We start from the raw sequence: 12271 nt of genomic DNA, 5'->3' as shown, positions 1-12271 counted from the left end.
GCTGTCGGATGGCATCTTGTAGCTGAAGGTCATTGACATTGAAGAGGTACCATCAACAGTATCATTCGAGGTCATGGATGTGCCAGATGTTGAAGTCGGATGAGACTGCATACTGGTTCTGGCCACATGCTGTGCTGGCTGAGAAGCGTTGAAGCATGTCGATTTGGAGAGAGAATTGCTGCTCGCATCAATATCTGGTGATGGTGTGAAACTAGAACCTTGCATCTGATAGGAATATGCTGTCTGGCCAGGCTGTGGTGCAGCAAATCCTGGGCAGTGACTAAGGCATCCAGTCTGTAGTGCAGATTGCGCTGGCGGTAGTCCTCCCTCTGTCTTGATTCCATTAGTGGGCAATCCGTAGTGCTGGCCTGTTTAAGAATATGCTGCATAGACTGCTGGCTGCTGCAGGCTTGAATACTGGGTTTGTCCAGCATGAGCTGTCATTGGCCGCACTGTTGGTGTGGAACAAATGTGTGGACATAGCTGTGGTGAAATTTGGTGTATTCCTCTTGGACTGTAGCTGCTGCTTGTTATTGCTGACCCAGTGTGATTGTCACGTGATCCATCTCCTGTCGTGGCATCTGCTGTCACCCTGAGCGTGCCATCACTGAGGTTGCGACACTGCCTGTCTGGAGTAAAGTCTGGCTTACGTGAATCAGAGTTGGCGTTTGGTTGCTCCCCATCTGGAGTCTGGTCTGTTTTTTGTTGATGCTCCCCGTCTGGAGTCTTAGCAGGTTCACTGGAGTCAGCTGAGATTTCTTGAAGCTGCACGTCTGGAGTCGGAACATGCAGGAATGCATTGACTAGTGGAGAAGTTCGAGCAATTGAGGGTGGAGGTAGTGTGGTGTCACCGGAGTCACCAGTGGTCTCACCGTGATCGTCGAGTGTCTCTGTACACACTAGGTGAGGTCTGTCACTTTGCACCTTTTGCAAGGGAAGTGGGATGCTGTCGTCACTCGTTTCACATACCGTGGGTAGATCCTCAGTAGCTGCTTGCTGTTCACTAGGGTTGGGTAAATTGTCAGAGTTTTCATCTGGTGGTGCAAACAATGTGGGTGGACTGTCATTGTCTTGCCGTTGTCCTTCATTTGGGCTTTTCTTCTTTGGAATTTTAAATCTTCCCTCAGACATTACAGAACCTTGTTCATTTCCCTCAATTTCTCCCATATGTAGGGCAGCAAATGTTAGATCCAATGTTTCTTTCGTCATTGTACCAGTTTCCAAAGAACAGTCCGTTTCAATTTTCTTCTCAGTTACTTCATATGCATCCTTTGCTAATGCACATGCCTTCATAGTCTCTGGCTCTGATTTTGCTGGGACTGGCACAGTCACAGTCTCTCTTTTACTGTTCTCAATTGCCCACATTCTACTCCCCAGACATAAATGCTTAATCTCTGGAGTTAATGTGGTACAATGGATAATCGGGTCGACCTTATCTGCATCTTCATCATCACTGGAAGGCACAATTGGTTCACTTGAAACTGCTGGGGGTTTTAAGTGCTTTATCTGGCTACTCGATGTCGGAGTCCTCAGGATTCTTGCTCCAATGTTCTGCTCATTTATCAGTGGAGTGTGCAGAGGTTCAATGCGATTAATATTCCCATCGGGGGTTGAAGAGTCATTACTGACTAACTGCTGGTCTCTGTAGTTGGGACTTGGCGGTTTTGTGTTGAAGAGAGACAGTTGTCCCTGCTGTAGATATGATTCAGGTTGTGTTGTTTCCATTAAATGAGGATCAATGCCTTGTCCATTTTTTCGATCCGACTAAAGCAATGGCAACTTTCAGTCTGCTCCTTGCAAGTTAGACATACAAGCAATTTCTTTAGCAAATCCTCAGCATCCTTCTGTGACTGTGCAGCATTATTAATATCTCTTCGGCTAGAATGATCCTGAAGATCAGCGCATAATCTTTTTTTCTTCGAGCTTGGAAGAGGCGATTCCTTTGGCTTGTCTTCATTTGGGCTTGAACAGTCATCAGCGCTGTGCCCTTCATTGTAGCATGATAGACCGTCATGGTCGTCCTGCTGTGCAGTGGAGCGTGGTAGACTGTTATAGCCTTCTTGCTGTTTACGTGAGCATGGCAGACTTGCATCGTCCGCCGCAAGTTGGTCAGAGGAGGTTGCGAGACCCTCATGGTCTTGTTCCTGCAAGGACTGCGCATCGGAGTCATGCGTTTCTGCAATTGTGGAGTCTGTCCACGAACTTGCTGTGGAGTCTTGTGACACTGGAGTCATGTATAGTTCATGCAAGGACTGCGGTGTGGAGTCTTGCATGTCTTCTTTCGTAGAGTCGGGAACCCTGAGCGGGACGTGGACCACGCTCTGTGTGGCAGCAGGCCGCTCTCTGTGGGTTGGACCGCTTTCTGTCTCTTAATTTCAGGCTGCAGCATCATCCGGCACTGATGAGTTGGGACGTCATATCTGCTGGGTTGAAGATCCTCAAATCCGAAAAATGAATCCGCATCTGCGTTGGATTCAATACGGGGGTCGCCAATGTGTAACAGGAAAGGTTCGTCTGAGTCATAGTCGTCTAGGACCATGGAGCTGTCATTGGGCCCGCGACGTCCCGAGAAAATGTAACGGTCGGTATCGAAGTATTCGAGGTCGGAATCATCGGTTTGTGCGTAGGTAACTGCTTGTTGCAGGGTTCCTCGGAGGTTAAATTCATTTCCTGGTTCAATTTGCGGCATTGTGCTGTCATCCCGGGTGAAGGAAGGTTGTTTTACAGCTTTAAAAGATTTTTTCTTTGATTTGGGACGTTTCCCCTTTAAATTGGATTTGGGACGTTTCCCCTTTAAATTGGTGCGGTCTGGGGCCTCTGACGTCATGATGCGCGTGACATAGCACGTAGGAAGCGATTGCGCATGCGCAGATCGCTGTTCCTTTACCGATGGCCGTTTTCTTGATTGCGCATGCATGGCGCAAATGAACCTTCCAGTTCTGCGCACTTCTCGCGCAACTGCACTAGTGTAGTCCCTTTAGCAAGATGGCCGCCGACCTCGACCCAAATCGCTCTCTGGTCTGGGATTTCGGCCTCGAGGTGAGTACCGGCGCTTCTCTTACCTTTCCTTGCCGATTGGAGCGTGTTTTCCTCACAGTATTTGACAAATTTGTCCAGGACTGCCTGGAAGTCGTACCTGTTTTGCCCCTTGGAGAACTTGAATTTTTAAAAGATTTCTTCTGCTCTGGCACCGGCGAGGGTGAGGAGAAACTCTATTTTTTCATCATCGGCCAGGTCTTTAAGTTCGGCTGCCACCAGGAAGAGTTCAAATGTTTGCCGGAATCGCTGCCAGTTTTCGCGGAGATCGCCGTGGCACTGGAGCGGCTGCGGAATCGGGAGCCCTTACATCTTGCCTGGGTATTGCTGGTTGTCACTGTACGCTGAGGCATGGCTATCTGGATTTAAGCAGTTCACTACTGGTACCATGTTTTGTTATTTTTCCTTTGTAACATAAGCGGCTTCCTTGTGTTGTATTTGTCAAGGAAGGTCGAGACATGTAAATAACTTCAACTCATTTGTTTACACTATGTACACTTTTATAACTTGAGTTCGACACTACTGCTAATCCTATTATAGCTACCTAACTGACTAACCATCTGCTGTCTTCCACGTGGTGGGTGTGATAATGAATCAACCCTGTGTCTCTCCTCACTGACTGTCTCCACTGGCCGAAAGGGCTGATCATGTGTGTGGTGTCCTTTATGTATGGGTTGGTGTAATGCCCCCCTGTGGTCGTGTCACCTCCTTGTGTATCGTGAATGTCCATTGGTCGCCTCCTATCTAACTTATCTATTGGTTGTGTGTGATGTTTCTGGTGCTCCCTCTAGTGTCTGTCTAGCTTACATGTATTTACAGTGATGCACATCACCACATGTACCTCGGTACATTTGACAATAAACAAATCCAATCCACTCCAAAGTGTGTTCACCCCCTCCCTGTATGCCGCTAATCCCTTATGTCATATTCCAAACATGCAAAAACAAGTTTTAAATCTCAGGAAGTGCTGGCTACTCTTTGAGGAGCTGCATGAACATGTACAACTCCCCTCCATACTCGGAGCATCTGATCTAATCAATTCTGAGAATATGCAAACATTGTATGAGGGCTGTGGTAATTTCCAGCAAGTTGGAAAATGCTGTCATTTTGAATTCACTGAAGTACTGCCTACAGCTATAAATCAGCTCTATAAATCTTACAGATTTCGGCGGCAGCGGGCGCAGGGGCCTTCTGGGAGGTGAGTACTTACTTTAAAAAGCCTTACCTTTACAGGAGCAGCCCTTCGGATTTCGGCGGCAGCGGTGCGCAGGGGCCTTCTGGGAGGTGAGTAGTGTATTTAAAAGCCTTGCCTGGTCCCGTGTCTGTTCTTCTTTTCAGTTTTATTTGTTTTTATATAAGGCGGGAACCGGAAGTTCGACCCGCGGACCTCTGGGAAGTCCCCCCCCCCCCCCCAACTAATAAATTCTGGTGGAGAGGAAACCCGAGACACTACACGTGTAGTGTCTCCCACCCGCCCTCCTCCTCTAACCTAATAATAAGACCCATTGGTGTAAGGTAAGTGCCATATTATATTATTAGCATTGTGCAGGTCAAGGATCGGAGGTGGAGGAGCAGTCTCTGTCAGCGAGAGAACCTGAGAACATCTCAGACACTAAGAAGGTAAGTAAGTGATTTTTACTTTTATACCTTTTTTCAAATTGTGTGTGTCGGGGGGGAAACTAAAGTGACATCACAGAAAAGCTGTGGCCAGAGTGGCTGGTTGGGATTCTAACCTAAATTTAAAAAAAATTTGAGTATTTGGGAACTAATTAAACATAATAACTTAATTATAATTTAGAGGATATCTAAGCCAGAGATCGGAGAGTATTATAGTTAGCTATCGCATTTCTATTAGAAATCTAGTGCTAGGAAACAGATAGTTGACAGTAACTTTGAAATTAAAAAAAAAAAGTATTTAAAAAAAAAAAGACAAATTTTAATTAATTGACGCAATGTCAGTTAGAGGGGTGCTGTGCTCTGACTGTGAGATGTGGCAGGTCCGGGAGGCTTCCAGCGTCCCGGATGGCTTCATCTGCAAAAAGTGCACCCAACTGGAGCTCCTCACAGACCGCATGGTTCGGTTGGAGCAGCAATTGGATGCACTTAGGAGCATGCAGGTGGCGGAAAGCGTCATAGATCGCAGTTATGTAAATGTGGTCACACCCAAGGTGCAGGCAGAGAAATGGGTGACCACCAGAAAGGGCAGGCAGTCAGTGCAGGAATCCCCTGTGGTTGTCCCCCTCTCGAACAGATATACCCCTTTGGATACTGTCGGGGGGGATAGCCTATCAGGGGAAAACAGCAGCAGCCAGAGCAGTGACACCACGGCTGGCTCTGATGTTCAGAAGGGAGGGTCAAAGCGCAGAAGAGTAATAGCAATAGGGGACTCTATAGTCAGGGGCACAGATAGGCGCTTCTGTGGACGTGAAAGAGACTCCAGGATGGTATGTTGCCTCCCTGGTGCCAGGGTCCAGGATGTCTCCGAACGGGTAGAGGGAATCCTCAAGGGGGAGGGCAAACAGGCAGAGGTCGTTGTACATATTGGTACTAACGACATAGGCAGGAAGGGGCATGAGGTCCTGCAGCAGGAGTTCAGGGAGCTAGGCAGAAAGTTAAAAGACAGGACCTCGAGGGTTGTAATCTCGGGATTACTCCCTGTGCCACGTGCCAGTGAGGCTAGAAATAGGAAGATAGAGCAGATAAACACGTGGCTAAACAGCTGGTGTAGGAGGGAGGGTTTCCATTATCTGGACCACTGGGAGCTCTTCTGGGGCAGGTGTGACCTGTATAAGAAGGACGGGTTGCATCTAAACCGGAGAGGCATAAATATCCTGGCCGCGAGGTTTGCTAGTGTCACACGGGAGGGTTTAAACTAGTATGGCAGGGGGGTGGGCACGGGAGCAATAGGTCAGAAGGTGAGAGCATTGAGGGAGAACTAGGGAATAGGGACAGTGTGGCTCTGAGGCAGAGCAGACGGGGAGAAGTTGCTGAACACAGCGGGTCTGGTGGCCTGAAGTGCATATGTTTTAATGCAAGGAGCATTACGGGTAAGGCAGATGAACTTAGAGCTTGGATTACTACTTGGAACTATGATGTTGTTGCCATTACAGAGACCTGGTTGAGGGAAGGGCAGGATTGGCAGCTAAACGTTCCAGGATTTAGATGTTTCAGGCGGGATAGAGGGGGATGTAAAAGGGGAGGTAGAGTTGCGCTACTTGTTCGGGAGAATATCACAGCTATACTGCGAGAGGACACCTCAGAGGGCAGTGAGGCTGTATGGGTAGAGATCAGGAATAAGAAGGGTGCAGTCACAATGTTGGGGGTATACTACAGGCATCCCAACAGCCAGCGGGAGATCGAGGAGCAGATAGGTAGACAGATTTTGGAAAAGAGTAAAAACAACAGGGTTGTGGTGATGGGAGACTTCAACTTCCCCAATATTGACTGGGACTCACTTAGTGCCAGGGGCTTAGACGGGGCGGAGTTTGTAAGGAGCATCCAGGAGGGCTTCTTAAAACAATATGTAAACAGTCCAACTAGGGAAGGGGCGGTACTGGACCTGGTATTGGGGAATGAGCCCGGCCAGGTGGTAGATGTTTCAGTAGGGGAGCATTTCGGTAACAGTGACCACAATTCAGTAAGTTTTAAAGTACTGGTGGACAAGGATAAGAGTGGTCCGAGGATGAATGTGCTAAATTGGGGGAAGGCTAATTATAACAATGTTAGGCGGGAACTGAAGAACATAGATTGGGGGCGGATGTTTGAGGGCAAATCAACATCTGACATGTGGGAGGCTTTCAAGTGTCAGTTGAAAGGAATACAGGACCGGCATGTTCCTGTGAGGAAGAAAGATAAATACGGCAATTTTCGGGAACCTTGGATGACGAGTGATATTGTAGGCCTCGTCAAAAAGAAAAAGGAGGCATTTGTCAGGGCTAAAAGGCTGGGAACAGATGAAGCCTGTGTGGCATATAAGGAAAGTAGGAAGGAACTTAAGCAAGGAGTCAGGAGGGCTAGAAGGGGTCACGAAAAGTCATTGGCAAATAGGGTTAAGGAAAATCCCAAGGCTTTTTACACGTACATAAAAAGCAAGAGGGTAGCCAGGGAAAGGGTTGGCCCACTGAAGGATAGGCAAGGGAATCTGTGTGTGGAGCCAGAGGAAATGGGCGAGGTACTAAATGAATACTTTGCATCAGTATTCACCAAAGAGAAGGAATTGGTAGATGTTGAGTCTGGAGAAGGGGGTGTAGATAGCCTGGGTCACATTGTGATCCAAAAAGACGAGGTGTTGGGTGTCTTAAAAAATATTAAGGTAGATAAGTCCCCAGGGCCTGATGGGATCTACCCCAGAATACTGAAGGAGGCTGGAGAGGAAATTGCTGAGGCCTTGACAGAAATCTTTGGATCCTCGCTGTCTTCAGGGGATGTCCCGGAGGACTGGAGAATAGCCAATGTTGTTCCTCTGTTTAAGAAGGGTAGCAAGGATAATCCCGGGAACTACAGGCCGGTGAGCCTTACGTCAGTGGTAGGGAAATTACTGGAGAGAATTCTTAGAGACAGGATCTACTCCCATTTGGAAGCAAATGGACGTATTAGTGAGAGGCAGCACGGTTTTGTGAAGGGGAGGTCGTGTCTCACTAACTTGATAGAGTTTTTCGAGGAGGTCACTAAGATGATTGATGCAGGTAGGGCAGTAGATGTTGTCTATACGGACTTCAGTAAGGCCTTTGACAAGGTCCCTCATGGTAGACTAGTACAAAAGGTGAAGTCACACGGGATCAGGGGTGAACTGGCAAGGTGGATACAGAACTGGCTAGGCCATAGAAGGCAGAGGGTAGCAATGGAGGGATGCTTTTCTAATTGGAGGGCTGTGACCAGTGGTGTTCCACAGGGATCAGTGCTGGGACCTTTGCTCTTTGTGGTATATATAAATGATTTGGAGGAAAATGTAACTGGTCTGATTAGTAAGTTTGCAGACGACACAAAGGTTGGTGGAATTGCGGATAGCGATGAGGACTGTCTGAGGATACAGCAGGATTTAGATTGTTTGGAGACTTGGGCGGAGAGATGGCAGATGGAGTTTAATCCGGACAAATGTGAGGTAATGCATTTTGGAAGGTCTAATGCAGGTAGGGAATATACAGTGAATGGTAGAACCCTCAAGAGTATTGAAAGTCAAAGAGATCTAGGAGTACAGGTCCACAGGTCATTGAAAGGGGCAACACAGGTGGAGAAGGTAGTCAAGAAGCCATACGGCATGCTGGCCTTCATTGGCCGGGGCATTGAGTATAAGAATTGGCAAGTCATGTTGCAGCTGTATAGAACCTTAGTTAGGCCACACTTGGAGTATAGTGTTCAATTCTGGTCGCCACACTACCAGAAGGATGTGGAGGCTTTAGAGAGGGTGCAGAAGAGATTTACCAGAATGTTGCCTGGTATGGAGGGCATAAGCTATGAGGAGCGGTTGAATAAACTCGGTTTGTTCTCACTGGAACGAAGGAGGTTGAGGGGCGACCTGATAGAGGTATACAAAATTATGAGGGGCATAGACAGAGTGGATAGTCAGAGGCTTTTCCCCAGGGTAGAGGGGTCAATTACTAGGGGCCATAGGTTTAAGGTGAGAGGGGCAAGGTTTAGAGTAGATGTACGAGGCAAGTTTTTTACGCAGAGGGTAGTGGGTACCTGGAACTCGCTACCGGAGGAGGTAGTGGAAGCAGGGACGATAGGGACATTTAAGGGGCATCTTGACAAATATATGAATAGGATGGGAATAGAAGGATACGGACCCAGGAAGGGTAGAAGATTGTAGTTTAGTCGGGCAGTATGGTCGGCACGGGCTTGGAGGGCCGAAGGGCCTGTTCCTGTGCTGTACATTTCTTTGTCTTTGTCTTTGTATGTAAGTGGAGATAGAGAAGGGTATGTAATTGAATTGTGGGTTTCTCCATAGGCCATTGTTTCTAAAAGCCAGGAAGTGTTGTTGAATTATCATAGAATTTACAGTGCAGAAGGAGGCCATTTGGCCCATCGAGTCTGCACCGGCTCTTGGAAAGAGCACCCTACCCAAGGTCAACACCTCCACCCTATCCCCATAACCCAATAAACCCACCCAACACTAAGGGCAATTTTGGACACTAAGGGCAATTTATCATGGCCAATCCACCTAACCTGCACATCTTTGGACTGTGGGAGGAAACCGGAGCACCCGGAGGAAATCCACGCACACGCGGGGAGGATGTGCAGACTCCGCACAGACAGTGACCCAAGCCGGAATCGAACCTGGGACCCTGGAGCTGTGAAGCAATTGTGCTATCCACAATGCTACCGTGCTGCCCCTTTGTACCACTTAATTGATTATGCTACAATGACATTACATTCACTATTTATTATAGAATTTACAGTGCGGAAGGGAGCCATACGGCCCATCGAGTCTACACCGGCCCCTGAAAGAGCACCTTACCTAAGCCCACACCTCCACCCCGTAACCCAGCAACCCCACCTAACTTTTGAACACTATGGGGCAATTTAGCGTGGCCAATCCACCTAACCTGCACATCTTTGGATGATGGGAGGAAACCCACCAGACACGGGGAGAACGTGCAGACTCCGCACAGACACTGACCCAAGCCATGAACCGAACCCGGGTCCCTGGCGCGGTGAAGCAACAGTGCTAACCACTGCTACCAGACACGCCCCATTATTATAGAAAGCACCTTGGAACCATGGAAAGAATACAGTAAAATTAAATAAAATGTGAGGTTAGTGTTAAAGGTGTGGAAATGGTGTGGGTGGCCCCACTGAAAATCAAGAGGGCAATTGGGAAATATAAGAGGTTTATGAACATTGAAAAATTTGCAGTATGTAAAGAATGTGCCATGAGTTTGCAAATTAGGTCATAGATTCAAGATTATCATGAGAAGATGGAGGAAGTTAAAAATACATTTTCCAACAGTGGCCTATAAGAACATACAGTAGAATACTAACCACAAGGAACTATTTAGCAAAGACTAAAAATGTAAAAAGCATATTGGATAACTATTTGGGATGCAATAGGATAAATGGAAAAGGCAGTGAATTTCTATAGTCAAATCCACATAAAGGACCAGCACTAACATGATGGGCTCCATGGTGAACAGCACGGTAGCATTGTGGATAGCACAATTGCTTCACAGCTCCAAGGTCCCAGGTTCGATATCCGGCTTGGGTCACTGTCTGTGCGGAGTCTGCACGTTCTCCCCGTGTGTGCGTGGGTTTCCTCCGGGTGTTCCGGTTTCCTCCCACAGTCCAAAGATGTGCAGGTTAGGTGGATTGGCCATGCTAAGTTGTCCTTAGTGTCCAAAATTGCCCTTAGTGTTGGGTGGGGTAACTGGGTTATGGGGATAGGGTGGAGGTGTGGGCTTGGGTAGGGTGCTCTTTCCAAGAGCTGGTGCAGACTCGATGGGCCGAATGGCCTCCTTCTGCACTGTAAATTCTATGATAATTCTATCACCCCTTTTTATGCTGTAAATTCTATCATTCGGTCCTCTCCATCTGAAGATCTTCAAACTTGCAGGGGTAGGATTCCAAATTGGAGGTGAGGGTCATGACTCTATATTACTGAATTTAACAACTAAATGTCAGCAGCCTGTTCTACCTGAAGACTGATCACAGCTAAACATAATCCTCTCCTCAGGATGTCAATCACCAATGGAAATACCATCCAATTTTTCCTCCATAATCAAGGGCACTAAGGCTAATTGTGGAGTCCAATGAGTGGCAAAACATTTGAAAGCCATACCATACAATTCCTACACTGCAGAAGGAGGCCATTCGGTCATTAGGACTGTACTGGCCCTCTGAAAGAGCACTGTCCCTTGAACCACTCCCCCCCCCCCCCCCCCCCAAAACCTTATCCCCGCAACCCTACCTAACCTGCGCATCCCTGGACACTAAGGCAATTTGAACTGTGTGAGGGAACCGGAGCACCAGGAGGAAACCCACGCAGACACGGGGAGAAGGGGCAAACTCCACATAGTCACCCGAGGCCGGAAACAAATCTGGGTTTCTGGAGCTGTGAAGCAGCAGTGCTAACCATTCGTAATTTAAAACATATTGCCTACTTAAATGAGTAAGAAGTTGCCACAGCGCATACCAGACTGGCTGTGAAATGCTGCAGTTGCCAAGTTGACCAAGAAGCACAAATTCAAGATCATGACATTAGGAGTGATTAGCGATGTCATTAATTGACTTTTGTCAACAAAAAGTGAATTGCTTTCGCACGTGAGAGATGAATGCAAAATATGACTGACGATTTCCATAGTTTTCTGGAAAAGAGTTTATAAATCAGTAAGAGCAGTGTGAGAGACGATTACCCAGCAGAGGGCAGCAGCTCCTGCAATTACGCGGCATGTTGTTTAACAGCAGGCATTTAGCGCACCAGTATATTCTCTGTTCATTTCAACAAACACACAACGTTTATCTAATTGAGCTCAGAACCATTCTCCTTTCTTATAGGTTCCATTGCAAGGAACTTTCTTCATAGGGTTTGATTTACTTTCATGACCTTTACAGGGATGAATTGGAGATGCTAATTTTACAATTATGGGTGAGCCTGTCGATCTTTGTCTGCCCTGTTTGAAGCTATTATAGCTTTGGATTACCACCATTGCTGGCCTGTTCTCCACAGTCCCTAATTCCAAAGTAAACATCTACAGTCATCCCTGACAATCCAGTTGGTTCGTGAATCAAAAAATGATTTGTCTAATTATTTTTCTTAAACATAGGTCAACAGAAATTTAGGGCTAACAAAATCACTGATCGGAACGACTGAATAAGAGGGAGATTATCATAGAATTTACAGTGCAGAAGGAGTCCATTCGGCCCATCGAGTCTGCACCGGCTCTTGGAAAGAGCACCCTACCCAAGGTCAGGGTTCAACTTGGCAACTGCAGCACCCACTACCCTATCCCCATCACCCAGTAACCCCACCCAACACTAAGGGCAATTTTGGACACTAAGGGCAATTTATCATGGCCAATCCACCTAACCTGCACATCTTTGGACTGTGGGAGGAAACCGGAGCACCCGGAGGAAACCCACACACACACGGGGAGGATGTGCAGACTCCGCACAGACAGTGACCCAAGCCAGAATCGAACCTGGGACCCTGGAGCTGTGAAGTAATTGTGCTATCCACAATGCTACCGTGCTGCCTCACTTCCACACATTTCAATTTGAATCCATGGCTGTCAGGCACATT

This window comes from Scyliorhinus torazame, chromosome 19, assembly GCF_047496885.1.
Source record: "Scyliorhinus torazame isolate Kashiwa2021f chromosome 19, sScyTor2.1, whole genome shotgun sequence".
Classification (NCBI taxonomy): Eukaryota; Metazoa; Chordata; class Chondrichthyes; order Carcharhiniformes; family Scyliorhinidae; genus Scyliorhinus; species Scyliorhinus torazame.
This window is presented reverse-complemented; position numbering follows the sequence as displayed.